General features: G+C 40.1%; 1 long non-coding RNA gene across 1 annotated transcript in view; it reads right to left on the reverse strand.

Annotated features, from left to right (window-relative positions):
* Positions 1-4166: 4166 nt before the first annotated feature.
* LOC116653733 overlaps positions 4167-13331 on the reverse strand; it is a 47188-nt gene continuing 38023 nt past the window's right edge. Inside the window, exon 3 of the long non-coding RNA XR_004308099.1 lies at positions 4167-4265. This is a non-coding gene — a long non-coding RNA (uncharacterized LOC116653733). The remainder of the gene's footprint in view (positions 4266-13331) is intronic.

Genomic DNA, 13331 nt, shown 5'->3' on the forward strand with positions numbered 1-13331 from the left:
TGGATTATATCATTCTCAGGTGGAAACTGAGGAGAGAGAGGATTCATTACTGACTTCTCATGTTGCTAATTTAAAGTTATGAAAAAATATTACTTAGAAGAAAGCAGAAAGATTTGCTTGACTTAAATAGTAAGTCCAAATACATCTGCTAAAACAACAACAGCAAAATAAAACTTACAAAAAACAACACAAAGTTACTTAGGGTGTTGATCAGAATTATTTAAACTTATTCTCTGTTATCTGCAGTTATCACCAGCTTGGCACGTGGCTCAGCCTCCTGGCCAGACCTCTGGAACCATGGCAGAAGAGGCAAGGTTCACCTCAGGGACTGGGCCTCATCCAGAGGCAACCGTGTAGCATTCTCTGATCCAAGTTATCTAAGTCTTATTTGCATCCACTTTGTTCTCTCAAGAGATGTGAAACAGTTATGGGTGGGAGCACTAGGGTGAGAGATGCAAGCAACTCTTTTCAAAACTGAGCAAAAACTAGTTCACTAAGGAGTCAGCAGATAGGACCGGCAGCAGGACGCTGCTCTGCTCAGCCTCCCCAAAAACCTACATGAAGCGTGGAACATTAACTTTGACATATTATAGTGTCATAAATCAATTAACAGAAAAACAAAATATTAAAGTGACAAATAAAGAAGTAGATATACAATAGAGGAAAAAACAGAGGAAGAAATTTCACTTAGGTGTACCGGAGTTTGCATGAGCTTATGCAATTAAAAAAAAAAAAAAAAAAAAAACTGGGGAAAAAAAACCACAACAATCATCCATGCAAAAATCTGTCGAGTGCACATCATGAAGTCTTGCTGTGAGACATAATAATCCCTATTTTTGTGCGAGATTTATTCTGAGCATTTGCTATTACACCTCTGAACATAAACATAAAACACATACGAGAGTTAATAGGCAGGACAATTCACTCATTTAGATCATTCAAAGTGGATTTGACGTGGTCCCTTGTCTCAGATGGCCATGCACATCTTTCTTGTAAGATCTTTTAACACGTTGTATATCCATCAGCACAAAAGAGACGTTTCTGCCTCTGGTGTTTGCATGCTGCTGTCACATGACCACTGTAAAATAGGTTCAAGGGGCTCATGAATCTGCCTTAGCCACCAAAGATAAACAAATCTGGAACTCATTAGTCTTCACACGGCAGTGTTTTGGCACACAGAGGAAAAGGAGTTATCAAGACTAAATTCAGAAAGGTTGATATATGTATCTACATCTCAAAATGTCTGTTAAACTGCCAACATGCTTCACATAGTCCCTGTGAGGTTTGTATTTTTTCCTGCATTGTTTAAGCTGTCAAATGTTAATGTGTTTCTGGCTTAATTTATTACACTGATATGACAAGTTATGAGCAAATGTATTCTTGTTTACTACTGTTAATATTTTGGTTATACTCATTAAGAGCAGTTTTAAGATTAGTCTTTTTTGTTATTTTGCATGGTAGAAAAGAAACAAAAGTCTTTACCAAGGACTGCATCTCACTTCAGCTTACAGCAGAGGCTTTTAAAAATAACTTGTCCAATTAACTATTACAGCATTGCCAACGGCTGGGATGAATCCCAACAGAGGGGTCTCCCGTATCCTGCCAGATACACAAAGTGTCTGACCACTTGTGGGATGTCATGCACAGAGGAGAGATGAACATCTGCACTTAGGGAAAATCCAGAGTATGGTCTTAGCCAGGTAGAGTGTCTTTCAGCATAACAGAGATTCATGGAATTTGCTGTAACGTGGGCAGGACCATCCTCTCTAATATTAGGGAGAGCACAAAGTATCTCCCAGAATTTTCCTTACTTTATGTAACATTACTTTCTCGAGTTTTCTAAGGGAGTGCCCATTATATGTTGGAGAGGCAACAGGGCTCATGGTGTGAATGTCCTGCTCTGCTCAAAGGGCAGAAGCTTCACATAACAGCACATGGCACTGCCTTATGTACACAATACATGGAAAACACATTCTTCAGGAACTGATGGACAGGTTGATGCAGCACACAACCAAACCTTTCCCATGCTGGCCTTCATTTCAAGCAACCCTGCCTCCTTGTCATGTGGTTACAAACTTACAGCAGAAACACTGGGACCACATCTGCCTTCAGGCCTCACCAACACAGCAGCCATTCCTGGCTGATGGAGACTGAATTCACTGCCTGCCCCCTAACACTGCTCCTGAGGTTTAGTGAATACACATATTTCCTAAACAATCATGTCTGTTTGTTGGCAGAACTCAGAACATCTTTATACATATACAGCACTGTGATGAACACTTATAATGTCAGGCTGTCATTCACACAGCGTGATATAACATGACATAGCTCAGTCACAAATACTATTGTGACAAATTTAGAAGTACAGTTGGATGAAGATTTGTAATTCTGGCACAGGAATGATTTTAATATTCCAAAGTTTGTTTTCATTCTGATTTGGAAGGAAAAGAAGGAAATCTAGAAGGTTTGAAAAATTATCAAACAATTTAGATAAGTTTCTAATTAAAATTCAACTTGGCTGCACAACATGAAGCAGTGAAAGTGGAAGTCCCAGATGAATGGGAGTCTCGGGGCTAAGGAGACAATGCTCCCAGGCTCCTGGCTTCCTATCCATACAAAAAGCCCAGAGCTGCAGCAACCTGCCCAACAGGCTGTCAAGTTGCCAGTCCACTTAGACTCCGATCTCTCTTCCACCCTACAACCAGCTGCCAGCCTGCTCTGGTGCTCACAGAAGCACGTGTCCAAGTAATCATCTGATAGAGGAACCACTGGTGGGGCAGAAGCAAGTCACCTGATCTCCCAGACATGTAGGCATCCAAGTGAATATCCAGAAACAGAACTACAACATTTCATGGTACTCATCGGTGTGATCCAAAGTTCCTTCTAATTTATCACCACACTACTACATCTTCCATGGAGAATTATAGCACAGCTTTTATATTTCTTTACATTTCACACAGATCAGGAGCCCTACATGTACTCCTCCTACTGCCTATCATCATATTCATGTATATATTCCTTTCAATTCTGTGTCATGTCTTCCATAAGAGAATCAAATTCCCAGCTGCCACAAGCCAGCACAGCCATCCTGGTAAAACAGGACCATTTGCAGAGGTCAGTAATATAGAGTTTGTCACAAACATAGTAATTTTCACCTCTAAGCAGAGGTATCTTTCCATCCAGATAACGGAGATTTCTAGATCATGGTGATGAGGCAATCATGATACAAACCTTCTCCATCTGCTTAACCACAAAAGGCACCACTGTCTTCTCAATGCCTTGTAGTATATTATTGGTACAGCTTTCATGCATCTACACCACCACTGTGTGAAGTAGCCTACAATGCTGACATTACTTCAGTCTGAATGTTTCCCTCCTTTATTTTCTTTGTAGTGTTTCCTGGCTCACACGAGAACCCTGCAGAGAACGGATCGAGTGCTTTCATCACTGAGCTCTGCTCAAGTTTGATCATTCAGTTCTCATTAAATGGAATTTCTTTTAAGGCATAAAAGTGCATTGTTTCATATGTATAGGAAAGTCAGTGATGATGGATAGATCTCAGCCTGCATTGGAAATGGAGTACCTCTCTAACAAGTTGTCAATCTCAATTAAGACATCAACATGTCAAATTAAGAAGATACCACTGCACAGCCTATTGTTGAACTGCATGTCAGGTGAAATAAGCACTAATTATACACTTAGCCAGATACGTCTATTCAATATTACTTCAAAACTAAGGTCACTGAGTTATTATGAAGTGGTAGTTTACACTATTTTGGATCCCACCAAATGGCAGGTGGCCATACAAATATGCAACTCAGCATGTTCTGCTTGGTCCCCACAGCTGTGCTGCCAATCAGTTAAGGATGGCTGCAAGTAAATGCTAATTAGCTTCTGTTGATCTGCATATTCCAGCAGCCTCCCAGGATTCCCATTTTGATATGCAAGATTGCCAGTTGGGTATGTGATTGAATTAAGAACTAGAAAAGATTTTATCTTCCATACAGGAAAATGTGGGTCTGAATCCCCAGCAGAGGTTGTTATCACTCTGATTTATGTTTGGCAGTGCCTGTCATTGGAGTGGTAGCAAAGGCTCAGTGCTAGAGGGTGCTGCCTGCCTTCCTTTGGAGAAAGAGCCTGCTTATTAAGAGCAAACACTTACCATCTGGGGTCCGACCCACTCCTGGCTTTTACATTTGCAAGGGTTCCGCCTGTCTCTTCCCCACTCAGTGTCCAGCAGATGCTCTTCTGTAGGTTGACTGCCTCTTGAAAAATAGAATATGAGAAATAAATAAATAATGTGTAGAAAGGTTTGGAGTTGTTGGAGATTTTTTTTGCACTCATAGGATTGCAAGAAGCAAACAGGAGAAGATTTAGCAGGGTTGTAAATAGCCCATTAATAGCTGGCTGGTTAAGTTCACAAGGACTACTTCAGAAAGAAATGGCTGGAAAGTTGTACTTCTGGGACCAGAGTGTTCAGATTTTGCACCTGTACTTCATAAGGGAAAAAAAATATGATCTCATTATGTAAACATTACAACAACAATTTTCAGAAATTTTGCTTGGCTCTGCTAATAGAGAGAATTGGTTCCCTGTAGTGAGGAAACAATATTTCTCAGAAACTGCTCTCTGCAAATGATAGCAAAATGAAATTCATCTCTGTTCCGACTTTTCTCTTTATGGCTTGATCCAACAATGGAAGAAAAATGATTATTTAATTATTGTGCCAAGTTTCTGTAGGTTGATATCATCTCTTGACTGTAGAGATGTTTTTTTATTATTATTTTTTTTAAGTTGGACAGTGGAACATTATGAGCTGCTTTAAAATGACAGGAAACAGTCCTTCCTTAGGGATTTTAAATTATTTTCTTTTTAAATGATGCCATTCTCACAGTAATAATGCTTGCTGGCAGCCTACTGTAAGCAAGATACCTAAGTACATGACCAATAGGCCTGTTCAGTAGGGTTTATAATAAATGCCAGAAATGTGCACCCAGTATTTTCAAAATTGTTGTATTTAGTTATAAGGTAAAAAAAAAAAAAAGATTAAGGAAATGCATCTTAAAATAAAGAATTACTTCCAAGTATTCTAGGTCAAACAAGATTTGCCATCCCCTCTTTTCCTTGTACAATTATGAAGCCAAAAGGAATCCTGGGCTTAATTGTGAGAATAACCTATGAATATGTATGTCTTTATTTATCTGTGGGATAAACCAAGGTGTCGTATGGGGAGAAACAGAACCCTGTGCTTGATTCCATCAGTTGAGAATTTATTTTAAAGAACAAAACGGACATTTTTTGTGCATTAAAGGTGCACTTTCTTTTAAGAAAGAGGAATTATTTACAATCAAAACTGAGTATTGTTAAAGTCTGGTAAATCCACATTTTTAGGTGAGGTGAGTTCTAATCAGGTACACATTATGACTGTATCCATAGCCCCTGTTCAACAGAGCAATGATGGTTAACCTGAAGGATCATTGAGAAGTCAATGAGAATTATATGCTTTGTTGAATTAGGGCCTTAGGCTTCTCACCTTATTAAAAGAATATATCGTATTTCACTTTATTACGCAAGAGTTCAGGGACCAGACAGTTTGGTAGGTGTCCTATTGTAGTGTTTAGTTGTTTTTTTTCCAGTGACACTGCAATTTCAGAATCAAGAGGAAGATTAAATGCCAGAGCTGCTCTGCACTATCCTGTGTTAGCCTCAGACTTTCTGTAAGATGGTTTATTTTAGCAAGGGTATTTTCATTGTACCCTAACTACACAAATATGATCCACAGTTACATCTGTAAATGAATAACCAGATGCACAAAAAACAAATTCCTTAAAGTGACAGAGTGAATATCAAAGAAATAAACAAAAAATCCCTATAATATATCCCTGTAATAAGAATTTTAAACTCTTTGATCTCTCTTCCCTAAGAAGTAAGAGCTGCTTTTCTTGAGTTCTCACATACTGTTAGTTTAACTCTAACCTTGCCTCAGCAGCGGGGGCTGAATCAAGATCTCAGATCTTGGGTATGAGTTGTCTTCAGGACAGAAACGCTGACAGGTGAAAAAACAACAGTTAGAAGGGGAAAAGTCTTAGAATGGTAGCATAGATCTGAATGATTTCAACCAAACCATAACCAAGCTACAGATATATTCAAATCAGTTTCTCAAGAGGTTGGACAAGTCAACTTTCAGGAGGAAAATGACCTGCCTAATTTCAGGGATATGAAATAACATAATGCCTTTTCTCAGTTCCAGGATTCCTGAATTAAGAGATGGTGCTGCAAAGCAATGGCTTACTCTTCCTTAAAAGGCTTCAGCATCTCAAGAACCAGACATAGGCACAGGCAAGACACATATGCCTTATGGTCTTGACAGCCTGACCAGAAAGAGGACATGTCATAGAAGGTCAAATAGATAAATATTCTGATGCACATTCAAATATATATAGATTTTTGTTATTACACCTTTTTCATGGACAGCAGTCCTTAAAACTGAACTGCTAAGATCCAAAATTTTGTAAATTTTGAAAGCTTTTAGGAACTTTAGCTCACAGCCACACATCCTTCAGTGAGAACAATGAAGGAGGACACTCAGATTGACAGCGAGGGTGTAAAACTCCCATTCTTTCCTTAAACACAAAAATGATGAAAACATTTATTATGAAACATATTTTCCATTACTGTATTGTAGAATGTAAACAAGTTCTCATGACATATGGGGCCATGTGTTTCCTTAAAGAGGTGTTATGTATGTCAGAAGCAGCATATGTACCGTGTGATACAGCTACCACCATGGTAAGCATTTGTTATTGCCTAGTGAACAGGTGCATAAAATCCCCATGTAAACAGATGTCATAGCTGCACTGACATCTCTTACTCATGTCTTCTCCTGCAGGAAAATGAGGGGGTTTGTTTCCCCCTCTTGGGTGTTTAATGTGAATGGCCTAAACTTACACATTTGCATCTTCCCGCTTTCACATATGTATCTCCTTCTTGATTGTACAGTAGCTTTTAGAAGGAAAAATAACCCAGATAAGATCCATGATAATGCTCCTTTCCAAAGCCTCCATACACACGCTGTCAACATCCAAGTCCTGCTCCATAAAGAAATTAACTCAGTGCAGAGTCCTGAAAGGTTTCACCAAATTTTCTTTTGATTTTTCTCCTAGTCCCTGGAAGACGTTTCCCCTTTTGAAAAAGGTGTAAAAAAAAAAAAAAATTAAAAAAAAATTTTAAAAAAAGGATGTTTCATGTGTGGCCCATCAGGAGAACTGAAAACACTCTTGTGGAAACACTGGGAGGGTGTTTGGCCAATACTCCTTAAGGTCTCACTTTGCAAGGTGATGCTTGCAGGTAGATGGATCAGTATGACAAGAAGGGATATAGCTGAAGTCTCATCACAGCCACGAGTCTGCACATAGATCCAACCTAAACTGACTCTGCTCATGCAAGAATATGGTCTTTCCCCAGTAGAGACCTCAGAAGTGCCATCTAGTCACACGAGGTTCTAGCACAGTGAGATTTACAAGTGATACAGAGCGGGACCCCTAATTTTCAGGTTTGTTTTACAAAAATGACACAGTTCAAACTGTTTTGAAAGCTTCTAATTCCACAGACTCTTTAAAATACCCTTGATCAAGGAAAGGAGGAGGTATAAATATGTCATTTCATATTATGAAACATTAGCATTCAAGTTAAACAAATTTACCTTTGCCAACCATGGTATAGCTTCACACAAACAGATACAGTCATAAGCGCCATATCTGGCTCTTTCCTTCCTTCTCTCATTCTTTCATTTAAATCAAAACATTTGCAAGAGCATTTCAATACATGCCAAGGAAGTCACTCTCCGCTTTCTCAGACGTGACCAGATTTGTGTTTGTCCTTGCCTGGTATGTATTAAAATAATAAATTTTCCTCCCTTTCCCCCTTCCATAACAAAGTACTCCACTTCTACTCACATACTAAATTTTTAATGCATTTTTCATTTTAAATTCCTTTAGCATCATTTCTGTGGTTCTTGCTTCCTTGCTTTCACACTCCCCTTAGCTATGATTTGGTGCACAAAGGAAAAAATAATAAAGCCAGCTTTTTCTTACGAAGTTACTTAAGAAGACACTGTAATATGATCATGAATGCAGGCCTTAACCAAAGCTGGCTAGAAATAAACCTATTCTTTGCTTTTATTTCAATGAGCTTTAGTTCAGTTACTCCTTCAGGAAAAGTTTCTCAGCATATATTATTTATGTTTTTAGCTATGACAGGCTTCTTCCCAGTGGAATCTGATATGGGCGTTAACAGGTAGGGTAAATCTGAGCACATTCAACACCTTTTTTATGGCACTTTCTGACTGAGCAGCCAGGTTAACCAATGCCCATGAGTTGGACAAAGGGCACTGACTGGATACAAAAGCATCTGCAGGAGCGAGCAGACAGGTGGGCAAGAGATGTCACAGCCCAGGTGCCTTGGCTGCAGACTGAGGACGTAACATATCTTCCTTAAGGTTTCTGTAGATTAACTGTGGCAAACTATGACAGAGCATGAGCCTGCCATTAATAGATAACATCCTGTGACCTCAGTTCTGCTGGCAGAGGTGAGGTGATGCAGTGAAGCAATTGGATCACAAGTCAAGGAAATAGAAAGTAAATCCATTGGGTACCACTGGGAAACGGGGTCTGTCCAGGAGAAAAAGGGTGAGATCCAGGAGAAAAAGGGTGAGATGGAGAACCTTTCCTTAAGTGAAGAGAGATGGACATAGGACAAAATACCCCCCAAAAATATATGTCCAGATATGACTAGAGATTAGATTTGAAACAGCATCCCTTTTTTGAAAGAGCACAGGAACATTACTGCTTTCAGCAAAGCCTCCAAACACCATTACAAATCCCATCCAAAGCACTTGTGCCTAGAACAGGAAAAATCCTGTCTGGAACAGCCCCAATGTAGGACAGAGAAGCAGAGAACATGCTTCCCTGGTACCTTCAACAGCCCTTGCAGAAAGCATCAAAACTCAATTAATTCAATCATGTTCTTGGAGTTGCCATTAATTAACAAATTGCTCTAAGTCAGTGCAGAGGTATTAACTGTCAGCTCACACACTGCAGGCCTGGGCAGATCAAGGCAAAGAGCATTGGCACCCACAGCCAGGCACCTGCAGGGGCTGCAGTGGGATCCTGCACTGCACCCATGTGGACATGGCACTGCTCTACTGGGTGCTCTTGGCTTGGGGATTCAATTGTGTTAACAGAGGATGAGGGTGGCAGCATCCACAGTCACAGGCAGACCACCAGATTTTACAACAATCCTCCCACATCCAAAAAGTCCTGCATCCCCTTTATACACAAAAGGAGCTTATAAGCAGGAGGGGGACAATCTCTATATGCAGTCTGATAGCAGTAGGACAAGAGGGATTGACTTTAAACTGCAAGAGGAGAAATTTAGGTAACATTTTAGGGAGAAATCCTTTATGCAGAGGACACTGAGACCATGGCACAGGCTGCCCAGAGGACTGTGGTTGCCAGATTCCTGGCGGCGCTCACAGCCAGGCTGGATAAGGCCCTGGGCAGCCTGATCTAGTGCTCAGCAACCAGGCCATGGCAGGGAAGTTGGAATTTGATGGTCCTTAAGGTCCTTTCCAACCTAAGCCATTCTACCCTACATTAGCACTATCCAGGTGACTGCACTGGCCATCCAGATCAGCACTAGCTCTACCATCTGAGGCTGAGAAAAATCCTCCCTTTTTCATTTTATAGTCCTGTAGGTTCATCATGTAGGGAAAAAAAAATAGAAAATCTTGCATTCTGGCAGAAAGATCCCAAGGAGAAGGCAGCAGTTTACAAACACGGAATGAATTGTACTCAAAACACAAAGATCAAGTCAAGAAAGTTTATCTTTTTTTTTCCAGAGTACTATCTCAGGACACAGAAGATATGATCTCACATTTCTGCACTGCCAGAAATGTTCTTACCTGGCTCTGGTCAAAACATCTCCCCACAGCATCCCCCACCCATGAAATGGAGCAGCAGCATCTCTAGGGGCAGTGTGAGGTGTTGCACCACTGACTCCAGAGTGCCAGTCATCACTGCTAACTGGGTTGCAGGTGTGCTGCTACACGTGGCAGGAAGCTCTCTTCCCTGACACTACCTTCCCTAACCTCTCATTTCTGGAAACATCTCTGAAGTTTTTTTTTTTTCTGGGAACATTCTTAGGCAGGGTCTGACCTGACGTGACACGGCTGTGCCACAGATCAGATGAGATCACAGCCTAGAGCCAGAGGTATGGCTGCAGGTTGGAGCAGGACCCGTAATGCAACACAGAACTGGGAAAACGGTTTCCTTTCTTCTCTGTTTCCTTTTGTTGCCTTTCCAACACACTAAGCACAGCTACGGCAGGGCGCTGTCTGCCAGCTTACAACGATATTTAAATTTCAATTATTTAAATAGAATTAAGAGCTCTAGAGATGCTCTACAGCCATTTCCCAAGGAAGTTTTTTTCCACTGTTTATATTTCTGAGCAAAGGAACAAGTTACTCTTCAGGCCTGAGCCCACGTAGGAAGAATAACCATCCTGCCCCTGCGGCCATCTTTCTCTCCCCACTGTTTGATCACTCCACTAAGTGTGAACAAAACTGTCTTTATCTGATACCAGGAAATTCATACCAGTCTTTTAAAAATGCACTTTTAGGTTCATATCAAATCTGAAGATCTAAAACAAATATTAACATGCCCCTCTGTGCTGCATCTTTGAATTTGCATATCCTTCCTGAACTGTCCTGGACTCTCTGGGAACAAATCCCTCATAAAAAGTTGATTGCTCCATTTTTCCCTGTGGCAGGAAAATCTTTGGCTGGAAGAAATGGAGGGATTCATCCCAAGATCAGTCCCTCCATCCCACTCCTCACTCAGTAACAGGGCTGGGACAGGCAGATGCAAAGAGTATTGACTTCAGAGTCAATATTCAACTAGATATTATGGCAGCATGAAGGAGGGAAGACAATCTTTCAGAGAGGACTGAAATAACTTCTTATCACAGAGCTGACTAAATTTTTCCAATTAAAAGTAGGGATAAGGTAACTGCACACTTTTATTAGAACTACTGAAGAAAAATAACTAAATTAATAGTAGGCATTTTTAAACTTGGATCCTAGAATGATAACTTTGGAGACAGAAGTTTAGAGCAAGTCTCAGCAGAGTCCTCTGACAGCTCTTTAGGCAAGGAACAGCAGAATTAATATCAAAAGACAGATGAAACAGGAAGCGGATTATTTCCAAACAGTTTTGTCATCATAAAGCAAGAAGTAAAAGGGTGAATTATGGAAGGCATTAGATACTGTAAAGTTCATAAGCTACAAATTACTGGGGAAGATGGAAGAATGGAAAACCAAATACTCACCCCATCAGTTAAGAATTGGTTTTCTAGGAAGAATGGAAGCACTATGACATGTGTTATACTGTGAAGTATCACCCAAAATCTATCAAAATGTAGCTCCAGGGCCCTGATTTTACGTTCCTCCAGTCATTGCTGGTGTTTGTTTTTGCATAGACTTGGCTTGCAACATAATGCTGCTACTGATCAGCATCCCCTATGAAACTCGATTCCTCAATTTTATGTTTATAGAATTCTCTCCAGTGATTAATTCCTGAACACATATTTCAGCCTTTCAGTTGCATGTGGCACAGGAAGCAAAAACGTATTCCACCTATTTTATTTCCCTTCTCCCCCACCTCCCACGTGGGACTAAATCATTTCTTTTTTGGCTGAGCAGCGCTGCAGTGAGGTTTTGCTGTGCCCCCACAGTTTTTAGCACAGTAATGCTGAGACACTGCAGGTCAGTCTGCTGACAGCTCACCGACCATGCTAGAACTTCACTCCACTTCTCCCAAAACCATCTGATCCAGCACCCTGGCTGTGGCATCTCACAGCACTGAAATTACCCAGTTATGCATCGACTGGGGCAGGCTGACAGAAAACTGGAGAAGGCATGTTCTATATCAGTTTTCTGATGGCTGATTTGCACCCCATATTGTGATGAAGTGCTGGACACTGACACATAGCAGATCAAATAGAGCAGAGGTGGAGCTGCGTGACAGCTTGAAAAAAAAAAATAATTAGGGAAATAAAAGAGAAATAAGTGATCCTTCATTTCTAAGGACTTCCGTCTTATCTCTCCAGAAGATTGCTACAGCTAGCTCAATTATTACTTTCCTGGGATGTCTTGTTTGTTTCCACTAGACGGAAGTAATATAAAATTATGCAAATCAGATTTCTTGAAGTAAAGAATCATGGACCAGTCAATAATGTTTATGCATTAAGAAAGGGCAGCTCCTCCTGGAAGAAATAACACAGGGAGCCGATCATAAGTAAACATTTCTAAACAGACAAAGGGCTGGTCCCTGCAGCACAATATATTATCATATTTCCACATAATTAGTTTGTTTTCCACTTGAAATCAGAAAACGATTCGACATTGCATTCTGTGCCTCAGGATGGTGCATACAGTACAATTCTCATGTGCAGGTTCATATGTTGAATAATTAGTAAGAATTAATCTGTTGAAATTAAAGTTCGGAATATTATAGAACTCATGAATAGTGCATGGAACAATCAAGTAAATTAAACCAGAAACAGAATTTAAGAAGCCAGACAATAGCAGATGACTGCTGGCAATCTGTTTTTTAATCAGTGAGTTACAAGCCAGAGGGATGAATATTGTTACCAGCCTTAGAAAATATTGTAAAACCTTAGCAGGCACAATAAAGAAGGCTTACTAAGGAAGAATATTTTTATGATATTTCATAACGAAGAGCACTTCAGAAGGATCTGCTGCCACTGACACATACCTGCTCAGACCAGGAAGGACCAGCCCTACAAATTATCCCATCCATCTGCTCTGCACCACAGACACACTTAGGATTTCTGAGAGCCCAATCTTGGTCCATTTAAATGCTGTATTTGCCTACCTGGAGCCAAAGATGTGTTTAAGTTCCTTCCTAGTTTCTTTGAAGTAATTGTTGAGTTACTATACATCTCAGCCCCATGCACTGACTTCTGGTTTTAAGAATTCAGGACAGTTATGTAATACTTCAATTTTATTTAAAAATCATCTATTAATTATAAATACATATTTTTTTAATGTTTTACTATGAATAAAATACTGGTCATGGCTTAAAGAAACTAGGAAAAAATAATAGGAGAGCAGTCAGAAATCTTGAGGAGATTAGGTCGATTTGTGCTGCAATGTAAATAATCCCCATGAAGAGAACAGCTTCAAACCTAAACGCATACTTGACTTTTTCTATTGTGTATGATCCTGTTAAATTGGAAGAGGTTTCCAGATC

Source organism: Coturnix japonica, chromosome 8 (genome assembly GCF_001577835.2).
Source record: "Coturnix japonica isolate 7356 chromosome 8, Coturnix japonica 2.1, whole genome shotgun sequence".
Taxonomy (NCBI): domain Eukaryota; kingdom Metazoa; phylum Chordata; class Aves; order Galliformes; family Phasianidae; genus Coturnix; species Coturnix japonica.